At 40.8% G+C, this 19,126-nt stretch overlaps 1 long non-coding RNA gene across 1 annotated transcript; it reads left to right on the top strand.

Annotated features, from left to right (window-relative positions):
* On the top strand, positions 1-14,402 carry LOC123392118. Its single transcript, XR_006606810.1, has 4 exons — positions 1-446; positions 4,109-4,176; positions 13,394-14,111; positions 14,222-14,402. It is a non-coding gene; the product is annotated as an uncharacterized LOC123392118 (long non-coding RNA).
* The last annotated feature ends 4,724 nt before the right edge of the window (positions 14,403-19,126 follow it).

Genomic DNA, 19,126 nt, shown 5'->3' with positions numbered 1-19,126 from the left:
GTCCACTGTGGCCTTTACAGGGGACAAAGGGGTCCGACTAGAAAAAGAAGTCTCTTCAGTCTTGAGACGAGAGGCTTTCTGTCGATTATCCCTTGCATAGGGCGACGCCAATTGCAGTCGTGAAACGAAAAGAAACGGTTAGTCTGTTGCTCCGCAAGTAGATCGAAGGAGCGCAGAGCCGAGTGAACGCTCCCCCCCTCTCGATCTTCGCGCGGTGGTTGCGCCTATCCGGAGCCTGCGCAGTGGCGTCTTCCCAACCGTAGCCTTGGCCGCCTAGACCCCCTCCGCGTCGTCCCACGCCGCTCCCCTCCCCCACTGTCGCGAAGCTCCCGCCCGAGCGGACCACGTGCCGCAAACCGGGCGGGGAGAGACCACTACTGCACCCCTTCCGGCCTCTTCGAACGCGCGAGCGTGCAGCCCCCGGTCCCTGGGCCGGGTCGCTTCAGGTTTCTCGTTTGTTCTTTCTTTTTTTTTTTTGCTGGTAATTGCTCCGAGATTCTGACCTGTTAAGGGGACGTATTACAGATAAGGAGTTGTAGAGTGTCCTGCCTGGGTTTGAATATTTATAGAACGCATTTGCATTGGGGCGTAAAGCGCCGTTCTGAGCATTTGCGCTTACAGTATTTTCATTGATATCTATATATGGTAGATATCTGTTAATTCATTTACGACTCCCCCAAACTCTGGGATGTGTTATTTCTATTACTTCTTTATAAATGGGGGCAGATTAAGGAACCTGGTCCTCTCAACTGTTGAGAATCTGGGGTTTCAATTCATTCAGTCTTTCCCCCAAATCCGCACACCCTTTCTCCATTACACTACTGCTGCTGGCTGGACACTGGAAGATTGGAGCAGAAAGCTAAAAGAAAGCACTTTCAAAACTCATGGAAGTTAAAAATACCTGTGTCTCATCAAGTCAACAAATATTTATCAAGCACCTATTCCAAGCCAACCACATTGCATGTGAAGGGTGGGGGTACTGACAGCTTGCAATATAGTACTCTTACCCACTCTTACCCCAACTATACCTTTTATGATTTTTCCTAAATAGCCAAATACACACTCTCTTCCATACCCATCCAAAAAAAAAAGGGTGGGGGGAGTCGTCTTGAAGCAGGAAGCAGGAGCCTTTGGAGCCACTACCAAAAATATCGTATTTTGCTATTTGACTTCAAAATCCCCAAAGTATTTATAGTTAAAGCAGCAATTTTCTTGGCTCTCACCCCAAGAAGGTTAGGTCTGAAGTAACCTCTTCCCCCGCCTCCTGCCAGATCTTTTTAACAAGCACCCCATGTAACTGATAATGGTTGGTACCAGAGCAGTGGTGTGAAAAACACTGGCTTAAAGTTAATTAGGAGGTATTGACTTTCACAGTTTTACTCTATAAAGTCCCAAATCAACTTGATAGATTCTGAAAAGAAGCTAATATTCTCAGAACCAACACAGTGAAGTCTTGAAATGAGACTTTATTTACTTCAGGAAAATTTCCCATCCTTTGAGTACCACTCTGCCCCCAGGTCTATTTCTTTGTCCTTCACGTTGTCTGTCCTTGGGACTCTAGCTCAACACCATGTTAAGGTTGCTCACAACTCCTCTGAACTTCTCATTACAATAGTTTAACAAGAGGAGGGACTATGTCTGTCTTGGATATAATTGTATCTCTATGCCTATGACATGGGACAAGTCCCTTAAACTTTTTTTGGTCTAAATTGCCTTATATGTAAAATGAGGCAGTATTATTTGAAGAATATTTTCTCTTATAAATATTGAGTGGCTCAAAATATGGAATTGTTTTTAAACAATGAAAAACCATGTAAATATACGGAATTATTATGATTATTGTTACAGTATTAGTAATAATAATTATTGTTTGCATCCACAGTAGCTAACCTTGAACATGTGAGAAGGGCCTGGGCATATTTTGATTGTTGAAGAACTTGTCATTTATTATTTAATAATTTTACTTATTTTAAAAAATATTTTATTTATTTTTTTGCCAGAGACAGAAAGTACAAGCAGGGGGAGGGGCAGAGGGAGAGGGGAAAAGTAGGCTCCCAGCTGAGCAGGGAACCCAAAGCAGGACTCCGTCCCAGGTCCCTGGGATCCTGACCTGAGCTGAAGGCAGCAGTTGCTTAATGACTGAGCCATCCAGGCGCCCTTATTTAATAATTTTAAACTATTAGAAGCAATTATTTTACCCTTAGAAACTGACATTGGGGAAGGATATCTTACTGGTGATAGGAGCAGGCCAAGAGAATTATGTGCCTAAACATCTATAATGAACTTGAGATTATCAGAGCTAACATACAGTTACTGAAACCGAATGACAAGTTCTAATTTCATTTACCGTATTCAAACTCGTCTCTATCAACCCTTTTTACCATTAGATAAAAGAGTTTTAGACAGTATACAGGGGAAGGGAACAAGTTAAGAACATGTTAATTCACAGAATGCATAATTGAGGATTGTCTTTATTCTCAAACGATTTTCCTTCTCCGTCTATATGAGTTTATAATCTCGAAGATGTTAAGTGCTTTGGGATTATTCAGTGAAAGGATCTGTTAAACATAAATGGGTTATTTAGACTGTATAGAACCGATGAAGTATTTAGAAACTATTTAGAAACCGATTGCCTCAGCTTATGCTGAAAATGAAACCCTGATACTAACTGTAGCAGATATTCTAATTTTTAGTTACTGTAAAGGAATTGTTCATAGTAGCTTATTTCTACTCTAAGGAAATTTAGGTTTCTTGGTGTTAAATTCTATGTAGCAATTCCATAAGGTAATACAGAAGGTGGAGAAGTATAATAACTAACACTAGGGTATTGTCACAAGCTAAACCAGCCTCAAGCTGAATTCTGATTTCCTCAGAAGTGTGATTCCTATTTTTACCCAGTACTATAAGCCATAAATCAGTCATCTGAACAGTAGCACCGAACAAAGATTACAGTGTTATTTGAACTGTGCATTTGTGTAATAAAATTTAAAACTTCCAAATTTTATTAAAAACACATTTTTGGGGGGCGCCTGGGTGGCTAGTGGGTTAAGCCCTCTTCGGCTCAGGTTGTGATCTCAGGTTTCGGGGATCAAGCCCCGCATTGGGCTCTCTAGCCAGCAGGGAGACTGCTTCCTCCCTCTCTCTGCCTGACTGTCGGCCTGCTTGTGATCTCTCTCTCTCTCTCTGTCAAATAAATAAATAAAATATTTCAAAAAGACCATATTTTTGGTTTTTTGTTTTTTAAGATTTATTTATTTGAGAGAGAATGTGTGTGCCCATGATGTGTGGGGGGAGGAGGTAGGAGGTAGGGAGTAGGGGCAGAGGGAGAGGGAATCTTAAGCAGACTCTTCTGACCTGAGCCGAAATCAACAGTGAGACCCTTAATTGACTGAGCCACCCAGGAGCCCTGAAAACATATTTTTTTGAATCATAGCTCATTTGCTGAATTACTCAGTTGCATTGAACTTTTCAAGTAACCTCTGTTAGCCTGTTAACCAATCAATGCTTTGTTCCTGTCCCTTAAAACAAAGTATTACTTTGATCCACTTAAACAAATTTTCTAGTAAAATTCTAGACCATTCTGTGTCTGGGAAAGATCTACGTGCTGGTATCTCCCAGTCACCCTGCATGTGTATCTTAATTCTTCATTTTTCCTATGTCAAATTTTTTAACTTTCCTTCAAATGTGATAATTACTTCTTTCAACTGAGCACCTGCATTCTATAAATGGAGGGGGAGTATGCTTGTTGGGACCAGCAGGTGGAAAGCCAAATGATGAAGATAGTGAAGCAGGAGGATAGGGACAGGGACCTATGTCCTGCAGACCTCATTTATACCTGTACTAGACCTGTACTGTCCACCTCCGGACTTCTGGTTACCTGCAGGGGGAAAAAGAACCCAATTCAAAACAAACATTTGGTTAAACCTTTGTAGTCAAGATTTTGTTAAATGCAGTTGAGTACAATCCTACCTCATGTGAAATAGGAATTAGAGGTTAGTGGCTTCTGGTAATTTCCACCAAGAAATTACAGATCTCTGTTGAGAGCTAGCTTTCTGTGGGTTTTTGAATGTTTTGAGTGGAGGTACTAAATATCCTTCTTTCCAAACAGTCTATTCAGAGTGTTTGTATAGAGGACAGCTTTGGAAGATAGAGAAAATGGCTTCTTCTGGAGCAAAGGTAGGGATTGCTTACTACCCATTATAAAAGATTCAATTTCTCTGAATTCAGGATTCATCTCTTATAATGCAATGCACGACAAGTGTAGGAACTGAGGCTTGGCAGCCCCCCAAAAATAATACTTATACTCTGGTCACTGCTATGGTTGTGAAGAATAAATTATCTTTGTCTTTAGCACAGGAGTCTTGTGCCTTATACTAGCATCTATGAAACTGTGGTTGGGTAGCTTGTTAGCTTGCAAATAGGGTAAAATCTCAGACCCTTCTCATTTCTTTAGTTTTTGGTGATGAGGTTAGGATGCTGAGAAAGACATAACTTTCTAAAAATGGAAAGATAAGAGCTTTGTCAACCAATGGAAGTTGAGGGAAGTCCATGGAAACCGGTGGCAAACATCTGACCATGTTGCATAATCAACTGGGAATTAAATGGCCCTACAGTGTATTGCCTTTCAATGAGGAGGAAACAAGGGATTTCAGGCTGAATACCAGGAAATAGGGTTGTTGCTGCTGCTGCTGTTGTTTTTAAAGATTTGTTTATTTTAAGTGGGGAGAGAGGCAGTGGGAGAGGGAGAGGGAATCTCAAGCAGACTCCGGAGATGTGGGGCTCAATCTTACAACCCTGAAATCATGACCTGAGATAAAACCAGGAGTCAGATGCTTAACCAGGAAGTAGGTTTATAGACAGATGGCTGGACAGTATCCTTCTTGTGTAACTTTCCTCCTGGTGGGGGGTACTTCTTCACCATGTCAGAGACACTGTCAACCTGACCTGTCCTTTGAGACGTAGGGTGATCTCGCTAGGGATCCCCAACAACTGTAATCAACACTTTCTTTCTGGGGATACCCTATTCACTCCCAGGACTGTACTTATGGTATGGAAGCCAGGCATTAATTTTACTGCTTCCAAGATCACAGTAACTTGCACCCTCGCTGTAGTCATAAGAGATTTTCAAGTATTTAGGGACGCACCAATAGATTGCATAGGCTCCAGAAGACAATGGAGATCTCTCTAAAACAGAGCCACCCTTAGTTACCAGAGGAGTAATGGACTCATTTCTGTGCACTCTGTTATCCTGATGATGTGAGTCAGTCGGTTAGAAAAGATGGTAAGAAATCTGTCCCTGAGTTTAGCTAGAGTGATCAGTGATGCTATCTGAGCCTTAGAAGGCAGGTCTGTCTCAACTCACTGGCCAGAGTTGTTCTAGATACTAGAATTGCTCTAGAAGACAGATTTTGGACCATCCTCAATGCATCACCTGAACTTGGATTAATGCCTCAGAGCAGACAGGAAGGTCAAATCAGAGCCATAAGGAGAAAGCCAGTGGCCTTCTAAGGTAGATGCTAATGGCATATGAGATTCCAGGAACCTAGGGACATGATTGAGATCAATATGACAGATTAGTCTCATCCTGCCACTTGGCTATTGGTGACAGGGCCTTAATTCAATGCTGTATGAAACAGATTGAATGAGGCCTCTGCCAGTCAGATTAATCAGAGTGGTCAACAGGGTTGTAAATTCATGTGAAAATGTCAGTTCTGTGAAGAACTCGTGGGGCGGATTGTTAGAAGAGGCTGGCCCCTGCACGTTCTTGGCAAGTGTCCCACACATTCTTGCTGAATATGCTAGATGGCCAGGCTTCTCTGTCTCCTGAGACTGGGCAGTTTCGAAAGCTAGTTGCAATGGATGCCTAACTAGGATGGTGACCATATCCTGTCTAATGTGTCAGTACTAACGACTCACTCTCAGGGTAGGAGAGACTCGCTTCTGGTTGCCTGCTAAGAAATCTGGGCCCTTAGTTGTGGGTTTCACTTCTGCTGTACAACCCACTGTGTGTGCACGTTGTCCTCTGGGTCTATTATGTGTTCTTTCTGGGACTTAGAGGGGCAAAAGCAACAGACACCAGTTGATGTTGCAGCTCACGCAACTTGATGCTCAGGCAGCTTACTGTGCTGTGGGAAGTGAAGTACTTTGGGTCCGATCCAGGAATCTCCTGAGGTAGCCAGAGTCCGTGAAACTAACGAGTTAACTTAATTAGCTTGCAAGACGGGATAAAATCTCCATGGCTCCAGAGTTTGTGACCAATATGAAGTGTTGTTAGCACTGAGAAATGTTTCCTTACACTGTGAACCCACAGATATATCCAGCTTAGGGTGAGTTCTAGATTCTTCTTTGCCATCTTGAGGGAGAAATGTGAAAATTCCTAGAAAACTGCATATTAGCTCCAGATGGGTTTAATTGGGAAACTGCATCCGATTGGTAGTTAGCAGAGAAAAACTGATACACTTTTATCCCATTTGTGCTAATGTGAATACAAGGAAGTTGAGGTATTAAACAAAAGCACTTAATTAGAACCACAAATTATTGAAACTTCAGTATCTTTTTTCCTATGAACCTGGACAGGGAATGCTAACAACCTAGAACAGACATTATGTAGGAGCAGTGAAGGTTAGATAATGCCAACTGACTTTCTCTCCACCTTCTCTTGCTCTTTTCTAACTGACCTTTTTTTTTTCTTTTTTTCTAGTTCCATTGAGCTAGAGTGGACCCATGACCTTTTTCATCCAAATTTTACATTGCCGTGCCCCAAGAGATTACCACACTTCCCTTAACATCGCAGTGACCTCCACCTGAGTGGGCATAATGGCAGAGACGGCATTGTTTAGTGCTTTCCTTTCCTCTACAGTGAAGTCTCGTTTTCTGAAGCATTAAACTATCCCTATAGATTCTGGTCTTAGTTGACCTAGTGGGAGATTTGCTTCATAGGATGTTCACAGCTGATGGCCTGGTACCAAATTTTGCCACCTTGCTTTACAAGAATAAGTTGATACTAGATTTATAGTTTTTCTGTTGGTATAATATATATTTACATTTGTTGGTATATTAATATGTTAAAAAAAATTCATCAGACAAAGCTTTAAAAACAGGATGTTAAGGCTTGGATTTTGGTGTTTGGGTTTTTTTTTTTTTTTCTTCTTTTCCCTCCATCAGTTGCTTTATAATTTGCTCTTATTGCATTTCATTTGTGATGGTATGTTAATTAGCCAAACACATTTTCATTTTTCTTAAGCTTAAGCAACTAGTATTTATATGAGGTTTGGCTCAAGAAAAGATTTTGCTTAAAAATAAGACAAATAATATCTAAATTCACATAGCATTTTCCTAACCCTTCTTCCCTAACTCTCTTTTATCCTCCACCATGCCACGTGCAATTTATATCTTAGCATCTGTATTTTTTTCTTATTCATGCTTATCTCTCTTTACAAAATTATAAGGTACTTCAGGGCACGTATATTAGTTTACTAGAGCCGCCATAACAAGATACCATGGACTGGATGACTTAAACAGTAGAAATTTATTTTCTCACAGTTTTGGAGACTAGAAGTCCAAGATTAAGATGTTGGTAGGTTTGGTTTCTTTGAAGCCTCTCTCTCTGGCTTGCAGATGGCTCTCTTCTTGCTGTGTCCTCACATGATCATCCTTTTGTTTTGTCCATGTCCTAACGTCCTATTCTTTTATAAGGACACCAGTCATATTGGATTAGGACCAACCCTAACAGCCCCATTTTAACTCAGTCACCTCTCTAAAGAAAAGCCCTAGCTCCAAATACAGTTGCATTTAGAATTTCTGGGAGTTAGGGCTTCAGAATTTTGAGGGAACACAAGTCAGTGCACAACAGGAGGGAATCTTGTCTTATATGAAGGCAGATTTTGGATAACTGATGTAAATGCACACACCATTATGTTCTAAAATTAATCCAGGCTTTGTAGTGCATCAGAATACCCCCACTTATGCTGTAACTACTCTATAAAATGTATCAAAACAATTTACTTTGAAATTTCCTAGAAAGGGGATTACAAGGGTCAGGGCTCTTGGTTGCTACTTCTGATTACAATAAACAAAAAGAAATGTACAATAAACAAAAAGAAATACAATAAATGGGTATAGGTGGTTCACAAAGTTGGTGGGAAAGCCAGAGGACAGGCCTGAAAAATTGACAGGAATCAACCAGTGAGACAGACGATGAAACATAGCTAAATATCTTCATGAGAGGGGTCTGGTTACGTTGTTGCTTCCTCAGTGGGCATTGGACACTGTCGTTGCTACCATCACCAATACCAGCTCAAGACCTTGGAGTCAGCTGCCACTGTCATGCCAGGGTCATGCATTTTCTCTGCCTTCTCTGTGTGTTTACTTCAATACAAAAGTCGTGAGGAGGAGCATCCAGTAAATGGTTCTTAGGTTATATGCTCTAGCCATCAGGAATCAATGGGAGCCAAGTGTGTCATTTCAGTAGAAGATGAGAATTTGGCTTCCATAATGCATGAGTGGCAGACTGCCCAAACATAAGAAGGTCAAAATGCTGGTCACCCCAAAAGTGTCCATCTCAGATGTTGTTAGCCTTTTTATATAAGTAACTCTGATGGTTTTCTCTTATCCTGAAGGTCTTCCTTTTTTTTTTTTTTTTTTTTTTTTTTTTCATAAAATAACTTGGAAAACTTAATTTTTCTTATATTCAATGAGAAACTAAGCCATTTGTTTAGGAACTAAAGAAAAATTACTGTTTATCTCAGGCATCAGATCTAACTTTTGTCATTGTGATGGTTAATTTTGTGTGTCACTTTGGCTGGACTTAGTGCTTAGAGATGTGGCCAGACAATATTCTGGATGTTTCTGAATGCTGGTTAGTTTTACATGTCAACTTAATTGGGCCACAGGGTGCCCAGATATTTGGTTAAACATTATTCTGGGCCTTTCTGTGAGGGTGTTTCTAGATGGGATTAGCATTTGGATCAGTCAGTTGAGGAAAGCAGATTGCCCTCCATAATGTGGGTGGGCCTCATCCAATCAGTTGAGGTTTCTAAATGGTAGTAAAGACTGACTTCCTCCTGAGCAAGGGAAATTCTGCCAGCAGATGGCCTTCAGTCTTGCGCTGCAATATTGACTCCTCCTGGGTCTCTAGCTTGATGGCCTTTGGACTTGAAATACAGCATCAACTCTTCCCTAGGTCTCCAGCCTGCTAACCCACCCTGCAGATTTTGGGCATGCCAGCCTCCATGACTGCAGGAGATAATTTCTCAAAATAAGTCTCTGTTTATAGATACACACATCTTATTCATTCTGTTTCTCTGAAGAACCCTGACTAATAAAATCATAAAGATAGAATGAATCCTATGTCACTGAAGAATAAGCTGTGTTACATGACTGAAATCTGGCCGACCACAACTCTCTTATGTTGATGCTTTCTTTAAGCTATTAGGACACTAATAGAAACCAAAGAAGAAAATAACTGAATAGATAATTCAGTTTTTGTATTTTGCTGAATTTCCCTCTACACTGTATTTCCAAGAACTTATAACAGGCAATAAAGATTTTTGCTACTGCCAATGGAAAAATTATTCAGCATCTTTATAATAAAGATTTATCAGAATTTAGCTTAGCTTATTTTGTTCTATTAAACACATTTTCCCCACTAAATTATTTCCTTAATTACTTACTGCTTTCTGTTACATTACTTGCAAACACTCATTGGCTAGGTAGAATGGAAGCTGGGTTAATTATTTACCTTGCTTTTATTTCCTCATTTAATTATTCTACTAAAATTTTAAGATAATAAGAAATAACTTAAAATTGTAGATTCCCCAAAAGTTAATTTGCTAATTTAACTTTGGCATATTAAAATTGTATATTAAATAATTAAAAAGTAATCATGATGGCATTTTCTGATTATAATAGTGCTTGCCCTAGGAGCTTAGTTGGCACGTAGCAAAATTCTAGTAAATTTTTCCTTCCCTCTTTGTTCCTTCCTCCTTTCTTTCTTTTTCTTTCTGAATTATCTATTCTTTCAAGGCTGTTTTGCTAATATCATGGTTATAATCCTAGAATGATTTCTATAATGTGAATTTTTGTGCACTTTATGAATTTTGATCCCGAAAAATTTGGAAGTATTCTACTGGAAAAAAAAAGTTGAAGCCATTTATGTAATATGATTATTCTATTTTTCAAGTCAAAGATGTTTAATGACAACTTCATAATTTTCTGATCAGTGTTCATGTTAGAAAAAAGATCTGTGCTATTGATAATAAGCATAATATAAAGTCCCTGGGATGTATGACAATCCTTTCTTGTCAGCACAATTATAATTTATTCCTTTCTTCCTTCCTTCCATTCTCTTTCTTTCTTTCTTTCTTTCTCTCTCTCCCTCTCTCTCTCTCTTTTTCTTCCTTCCTTCCTTCCTTCTTTTCTTCCTAAGATTTTATTTATTTGAGAGAGAGAGACAGAGAGAGCACAAGCAGGGGAAGAGGCAGAGGGAGAAGCAGGGTCCCCGCTGAGTTGGGAGCCCAAAGTGGACTCCATCCCAGGACCTGCAGATCATGACCTAAGCCAAAGGCAGGTGCTTAACCGACTGTGCCACCCAGGTGCTCCAGCACAGTTAAAATTTCTTATTGACCAAATCACTTTGTCCAAATTAACCAGGTGAAGGAGTGAGGCCTGACACCGACCTGTTGTGAAACTGACTGCCTCCAGGCCCCATGCTCGTTTGAAAGCGATTAGCACTTGCAACTAAAGTTGATGCATAAAACTTTGGAATTATATAGAATTTAAGCTTTGTTTTACATGTAGTTCTATAGAAAAATAAGAAAATATAAAGAGGCAAAAAAAAAAAAATCATCTATCATTCATCTCTTTCTGGCCTGAAATAGCCTTTTGTAACATTTTGTTGTATATACTGTCCTACTTTGTAAATGCACATAAAGCTATGTAAGCAGGAAGAAAATACATTATAAAACGAAAATAGTTTTATCAAATAAAACTGTTGATATACTGTTTTATACATGGATACTGTTTTAAACTTACCTTTTCCTCTCAGTAATGCATTTGCATATAAATAAATGGCAAAGCTATTTCATGAATAAAGTAAGATTTGTTTAACCAAATCTCCATTAGATTTTTAAAAATCTCTGGCTCTTATAAAACTGTGCCTTCTTTAAATCTATTATAATGGATCTTTATACATTTGCTCAGTATTTACCTTAAAGAGCTTTTGATACATGGTTACCTATGTTTAGGTCCATTAGAATTACATTATAAAACTCTGCCTTTATCAAACATGGGGGTTTTTAGCTATCGTTTTTGTATGTACTACATTTTCCCCTTTTTCTCCTGGTTCTTTAAGTGAACTACGCCTAGTAACCTACTACTCCGTCCCCCATCTAGAGCCGGGATCCTGGAAGGGCTGTAAGTCACATGGCCTCCCTCCCCCCCCTCCCAGAGATGCGCTTGTGATCCAAATTGGACCAGACTATTACCCCAGGCATTGCTGATAGAGCACATCGAGAGACTTATTCTATCTGCTCTTGGCTGTCTTCCCTGGCATTAAGGAGAAGGCTGTTTGTACAAAGAGTGAGAGAAATAAAGAGGAAAATAGAACAGTGATAGATGATAGGAAGGAAGGACAGAGGGAAACAAGGGAGAGGGGAGCGAAGGGGGAACAAGGAAGGAAATATTGAGCTTCTGTATCTAGCCATGCCCGAGAGTTTGAACCACCTCTTGGACTCCCCAGCTGTATAAGCCAATAAATTCCTTTTTTGTTTTGTGTCTTGCTTAAACTAGGTGATTTGGATCTTTTTCACTTTATAACCAAAACAGTCTTGACAATACATGAAGCATTATAAAAAAATAAAAGTTGTAAAGACTCACCAGTCTTATCAATAAATTATCGTAATAGCTATACACACATTTATTTTCTATCATGTGCTCCACTATTTTAAAACACAGAATTTCTGCTGTCAAGCTTACATGGCTTATCACTAGTCTCTATTTTAAACATCCGACTTTGCAGGAATACTGCCCTTTACAGAAACATGATGTTTTCAGAGACTGAAAATTTGGCTTACAAAACTAGAAAGTTTGAATGTCTTTACATTTTAAAAATGTTATTCTATAATATTTTTTAAATGCTTCTCAGTGCAAAGAAAATATGATTTCAATTATACAAATTCAGTTTACTCATAACTTTTCAAGAACACAACATTATGCCAAGGGACTATTACATAATTTGTTTTGCGGTTGCATTTTTCCCATTCATGAGAACTTATCCAATTGTATTTTCGTCATCTTCTCTTGGCACATGCTCTGGTTGCGACACAGTTGTGGGACAGGAACCGACAAAGCTAAGGACTGGCATCACGTTATGAACTCAGGATATAGACGCTGTGACATCTCTTTTCTCCCCACTTTGTCGTTTGAAAACTCACCTACTATATTTAATAGGAAATATAATGTCTCCTTAAGGTCTTTTCTCCCAAATTGTTCCCCAACTGTGGGAGGTAACTGAGTTCAGAGGTTAATCCTGGCGAACAGAGATGGCGCTCAAGTCTGCAGTAGCTCTTCACTGCCACACGGTGTCACAAAAGGAAGAGCTTGCACACACTCATCACTTTGCTCTGGGAGTCCCGTGCTGGTCCAGATTCCTGTCCAGCATCCATGACATCCTCTGTAGTTTATCCCCATTCCCTGCGATCACCCATTGTTTCCTAAAGCACAACCAGCTTGTAAGTGTTGTTGGGATTCAGAGAACCTTCTAGAAGCAAGTATTGCCTGTGCCCAAATGAGCCCCATCCCCTGAACATTTATGTCCTTTTCGTCTTTTTTTTTTTTTTTTTTTTTTTGCAGGGGGGGAGGGTCCAGGAAGAGCTTTGTATTTTGACATCATTTTAAACTTCCAGTATAGTTGCAAGGATCTAATGAGAAACTTCTATATACCGTTCTTCCAAATTTGCCAATTATTCCCACATACATTTTCCTTTTTCTGAACCATTTAAGAGTAGGTTGGAAACATTCGCATCTATATTTCCTAAGGACTACGAATTCCCTTACACAACTAAAGTAGAAATATCAAAATTAGGAGGTAACAATAGTTATGTAATGCTATTATCTAATCCAACATCTATGTTAAATTTTCTATATCCCCATAATATTCTTATAGTTATTCCCTCATCCCTCGCTGCCCCAGTTTAAGATGCAATCCAGGATCATATCCTGTTAGTTAAAATGCCTGTTTCATTTCCTTTAATTCAAAACAGTTTTTGGTCTTCTTTTATCTTTCTTCATCTTGCCACTTTTGAGTACAGAACAGTTATTTTATAGAACATCTTTCTCTTTGTTTATCTGATGTCTCTTGTTATTAAATTTATTTTTCTTTTTTTTTTTTTTGCAGAAATACCATTGAAGTGATGTTGTGTCTTTGTCAAGTACATTATGTCTGGAGGCACATAATATCTATTTTCCTCATTAGAGGTCATGTTAACTGGTTTGTTAACTTGGTTAAGGTAATGTCCACTGGGTTCCTTCACTATATAGTTTTTATTTTTCCCCTTGTAAGTAAGTTATTTGTGAAGAGATAGTTTGAGATTCTCCTTGTGGCTGCTCGGTGTTTCTTATAGCATAGTGGCTGAGTTCTATGTAGGAACATATCAAGAGAACAAAGTAAAAAAAAAAAAAAAAAATGATCTTGCCTCCGAAGTCCCTTCTCTTCACTTCTACAGCAACTTGCATGGGACAACCACAAAAGTGCACCCCTATTCAAGGCCAGGGGATATAGAGCCCACTACACAATGGGTAGAATGTCAAGGTCACCTTTAAGACAAAAATGGATTGCAAGTCTTGGCAGCAATTTTTGGAAGATGCTGTGTGGCGCACGAGACAGCACCATGCCTACTGACTCGTAGCCCTTTCTCCAAGCAGTACCAGCCCTCCCACTGTGTGGTCAGTCCATTTAGGCCTCTGAGAACCCTGGCCTTAACCTCCAGTGGATTTGTTGGGGATCCAGTCATCTTGTGGGCCCTTCGCTGCCACCCAGTGCGGTCATCCAGATGGAGGAGGTGGCACACTCCTCTGAGCCATGTTGGCAAAGAAGAGAACACAGACAGAGAATGGTTGGTATTTCATCTCCTTGCCTTTCAGTTCCCATTATACGCACTTTTATGCTCTGGTGCTGGGGTCTGTGTGTATCTAACAATTGACTTCTTGTACCTTCCTCCCCAAGCCCTTCTAAGTTCCATGCTGTGAAATTCCTAAAGCAGTGGAAGCTTTTGGAGGAAATTGGAAAAGTCTCCTATTCAAGGTATAGAACATAGATTAAAACTTATCAAATTGTATACTTTGGGAGTGCCTGGGTGGCTCAGTTGGTCAAAGCCTCTGCTTCGGCTCACATCATGATCCCAGAGTCCTGGGATCTAGCCCCAATCAAGCTCTCTGCTCAGCGGGGAGCCTGCTTCCCTTCCTCTCTCTCTGCCTGCCTCTCTGCCTACTTGTCAAATAAATAAACAAAATCTTTAAAAAGAAAAAACAAAAAAACAAATTGTATACTTTGAATATATACAGTTTTGTGTTCATTGATTAATATCTCTAAGTGGAAAATAAAGAGTACTATGTACTCTAATGTATATACCCATTACACTTGTTTGTAATATGAATAGGTTTTAATTCACTGGTTAGAGGATAAAAATGGCCAAGAAAAGCATTTCTATTAATTGATAATATAATTTGATGTTAATTGATAATATAATTTCATATTAAATAACCATAAAAGAGGGCCACCACCTAAATTTCCTTTTACTGAAAACCTTTTCTTCTTCTTTTTTTTTTGAGGGAAGATTGTGACTAACTCTACACTCAATCGATGCTCATTGTTCTTTATAATCCTTAAAATCCTAGGCTGTAACATCTGTCACAGATTTAAGGTGACCTCAAACTAATCTCTGAGGACAGTGGATGGTTACTAGCTAGCTTTATTTTTGTGTAAATAATCCCCTGAAGTTTTCCAAAATGAATGGCAGCAAACCCAAAGGTAATGGTGTCTTCATCTCTAGGAACTGAAATTGCCATTAACTGCACAAAAGCCATTCCCTGGTTGAAAAGTAAATATTTTAATAAGTTTTCCTTGAAGAAGCATCACACACTACGGGGTCAAAAATTTGGAACTGGCCTTGGGATTGGCAGAGGATCATGCTGTCTGTACCTTCAAGTGTTGCAATTCAGAGGTCCTCGTGAGGTTTCCCAGAACCTGACCCATCCCGGTCACCCTTCCCCAGGGCAGGTGCTGTGTAGATGCTAAATTCCAGGGGTTGAGCCAGCTAAGGGGAGCCCAGTGGTCTGCAGAGCTCTGAAGATCTTAAATGTTTCTAATACTAAGAATAAAAACAAAGGCAGTAGGGAGAGTGTAGGAATGAACTAGCCGCTGCCAGGAGTCCTCATGCCTTAGTGGGCTGCTTCTGGATAAATTCAGTTGGTGGAGAAGAGGAAGGAGTCTCTTAAGCGACTGCAGGGCTGGAAACGTGTGTGCTGCCATCTGTCACCTGGAGTAGCCTCCACATAAAGGGACAGTGTGAACTCTGCTTCAAAACTGCGTTGTCACGGTTCCAGCCGCCCTTCCGTGTAGGGTGTCAACTTGGTGCCGTGCTCTTTTCTGGCACACATTCACCTGCTGGGCCCTTGCTGGGGCCAGAACCCGTCACCTGTCCTCTGTCACTTAGGAGAGGCTCCCAAACGGTGGGGTTAAAGAGGGTTTTCAGGGTTCCATTCCTGCCCAAACATTTGACGCCAGGCAGCAGGCTGAGGAAGAGGCAGGAGAGTCGTGGGCAGCTTACAGAGATGCCCCCTGTGCCTGCCCTGCTGGCTTCTTCCCGTCTACCACCGTCATGCACCTGTGACCCCTTCAAGAAGGTCACGTCATCAGAGGAAGCACAGTCAGTCACGGGCCATCTAGATAGCAGGGACTCCATGTCATCCAGGTTACTGAGTTTCACGAACTTCAGTCTTTCTACAGTAGGTATGGCATTTCCAGGAGCGAGCTCCCCCAGGGCTAGCCAAGGAACCAGTTGACACAGACAGTGACTCTGTAGGTCCCAGTGGTTCATGCCCTGAACTGATCCAGACCTGTGGGAGGACACTTGAGTCCACCAAAAAGAAAACCAGAATCTAAATGAGGTAAAGACGGAGCAGTGTTTAGTTGGAAATCTCTGCCGTGGAAGGGATCCTCCTCTGAAAACCCAAATATAAACCCTGCAATGATCTGAGTTCTGTGGCCCATAACACTGATCACTCAAGTCACATGTGACACTTTGCATTTCTCAGTCAGATTTCGTGAATTAACAGTGTTTGAAAACCTGTAAAATAGAGCAAGACACTGAATCCGTTAGGATGTTTTGTGTTGGGTGTAACTGAAGTCCTAACTCAAAAAAATGGTTTAAATAATAAATGCACTTACTATCCCTCCCTAAATAGGGAATCCAGAAAAGGGCACCCTTTGGGGTTGGTTGATTTCAGCAATTCAGCCATTCGGTGAGAGACCAGATTCCTTTGTTCACTTTCTCTGCCTTCCCTGAAGCCATCCCCATCCTAAGGCTGGCATCAGCGTGGGCAGTGGGCTTCCTTTCTCTTATCTGGTGGGAGAGAAAAAGACACAATGGGCTGTAAATCTTTCTCATCAGCTTTCTAGGCCAAACTAGATCACAGGTCCACCCGGAACTGGTAACATGGCCATGGAGAAGACATACACCTCTTGGCTTAGAGTCCAGAGCTGCTCACTTTGTGCTGAGAATGGGTCACGGGTAGAGCTCTTGATCGCTTCAGGCCCTGAGGCTGGCATTGACTCCTGCCCGGAAGCGACCGTCACGCCTGGCCACTCATCGCCAGCCAGAGTGGACTATTCCCTTTATCCCACGGTGGCGAACGCTATCCTTTTCCATATTTGTCATGTTGTGAAAGACATGAAATAATCTGATGAGTTTGTCCATTTCCACGTGACATGAAATATGCCTCTATGTGGTTAGCTCTCACGTACTTCTATGTTTTTAATATCTTTGATAAATTATTTAGATTTTCATTGTTTAAGAGTAGTTAATACTAAAAAAGCACTTACCCATGTCAGGCAATAACTATATTCATTTCATCTTCACAATGGGCCCATGAGGAGTTATTATTACTATTATTATTTTAGATTTTAGTTTATTAGAAAGAGAGCATGAGCGAGAGAGCACAAGCAGGGAGGAGGGGTAGAGGGAGAAGCAGATTCCCCAACTGAGCAGGGAGCTCCAGGCCATGGGGCTCGATCCCAGGACCCTGGGATCATGACCTGAGCTAAAAGCAGATGCTTAACCAACTGAGACGCCCAGGAGTTAGTATTTCTATAACCATTTTACAGATTAAAAAAATTGAGAAGTAGAATGGTAAAGTAATTTGTCCAAGAAAACACACTAGTGCCCTATGACCCAGCAATTGCACTATTGGATATTTACCCTAAAGATACAAACGTAGTGATCCAAAGGGGCACGTGCACTCAAATGTTTATAGCAGCAATGTCCACAATAGCCAAACTATGGAAAGAACCTAGATGTCCATCAACAGATGAATGGATAAAGAAGATGTGGTATATGTACACAATGGAATACTATGCAGCCATCAAAAGAAATGAAATCTTGCCATTTGCGACAACATGGATGGAACTAGAGCGTATCATGCTTAGCAAAATAAGTCAAGCAGAGAAAGACAACTATCATATGATCTCCCTGATACGAGGAAGTGGTGATGCAACATGGGGGCTTAAGTGGGTAGAAGAAGAATCAATGAAACAAGATGGAATTGGGAGGGAGACAAACCATAAGTGACTCTTAATCTCACAAAACAAGCTGAGGGTTGCTGGGGGGAGGGGGTTGGGAGAAGGGGGTGGGATTATGGACATTGGGGAGGGTATGTGCTTTGGTGAGTGCTGTGAAGTGTGTAAACCTGGTGATTCACAGACCTGTACCCCTGGGGATAAAAATATATGTTTATAAAAAATTAAAAATTAAAAAAAAAAAGAAAACACACTAGTCAGCATGGGAGCTTGTGGTTGAACCCAGATAATTCCTAAATCTTTCCTTCTAAAGTTTGATTTGGGATTCTCTGAAGAAGATGGCGACCTAATCCAGTCAGTACTCAACTTTTGTCTATATGTATCAGCTCATAATAAAAAAATTAAAATGTTAATTGTGACCAATGCCCATACACTAAACAAAAAATCTTAATACTTGCTCTTACTAGGGAGGCAAGCTTTCTGCAATTTCTACTCCATGCTATGCGCCGCCATTCTTTTTGTTTGTTTTTTTGAGGGGGAGAGGGAAGGGCAGAGAGAGGGAGAGAGAATATCAAGCAGGCTCCACACCCAGCATGGAGCCCAACACAGGGCTCTGTCTCACACCTGTGAGATCACAACCTGAGCTAAAATCAAGAGTTGGATGCTTAACCAACTGAGCTGCTCAGGCACCCCTATGTTCTTCTATGCTTGAAGGAGTAGGTTGTGACTCTCAAAGTTAATTCTAGTCCTACTAATAGGTCATGATTCACAATCTTTAATACTCTGATAATATAATGGGATTGATTACAGCGATGACTTCAGATGCTCAGTAATCATTTCTGAGCCAGGGCTCCAGTTCTTCAGGAAAAGTAGGGGGACACAGGCACAAGGGTAGAGGGATAACTGTGGTTCAGTGTAAATTAATCTCAAGGTTCTATTGGAACCTTGAAGGTTTTGCACTGTGACAATAGCAGGAAATGCAGGTCTGGGAGTCAGCAGCAAAGCGTTGAAAACCAGTCAATTCTACAAGAATGAAGTCGTGGGGAGAGAACATGCAAAGTGAGAAGATAGAGACCCAGGACAGAAGGGCAAGGAGCACCAATATTTATAAAAGGAGCAAATAGGTGCCCGCGGGACTAGTTGGACAAGCAGGAAGCCACGGGACAGTGTGGTCTTAGAGAAGATGAGGAAGCCAAGAGGGGCTGGAGAGGTTGGTGTTGGGGGACGTAGCAATCACATGGGAGAGACCCAGTTGAGTGTCCAGTGAATCGGTAGTCATGAGTCAGAAGCTGGTGGGAACTACCATGCTTCTTCTGACCCAAGTTTTCTATTGAG

This window comes from Mustela putorius, unplaced genomic scaffold (assembly GCF_011764305.1).
Source record: "Mustela putorius furo isolate JIRA1106 unplaced genomic scaffold, ASM1176430v1.1 tig00000450_pilon_pilon_pilon, whole genome shotgun sequence".
NCBI classification, from domain to species: domain Eukaryota; kingdom Metazoa; phylum Chordata; class Mammalia; order Carnivora; family Mustelidae; genus Mustela; species Mustela putorius.
Note: the sequence above shows the minus strand (reverse complement) of the source record. Positions and strands in the feature narration are given on the sequence as shown.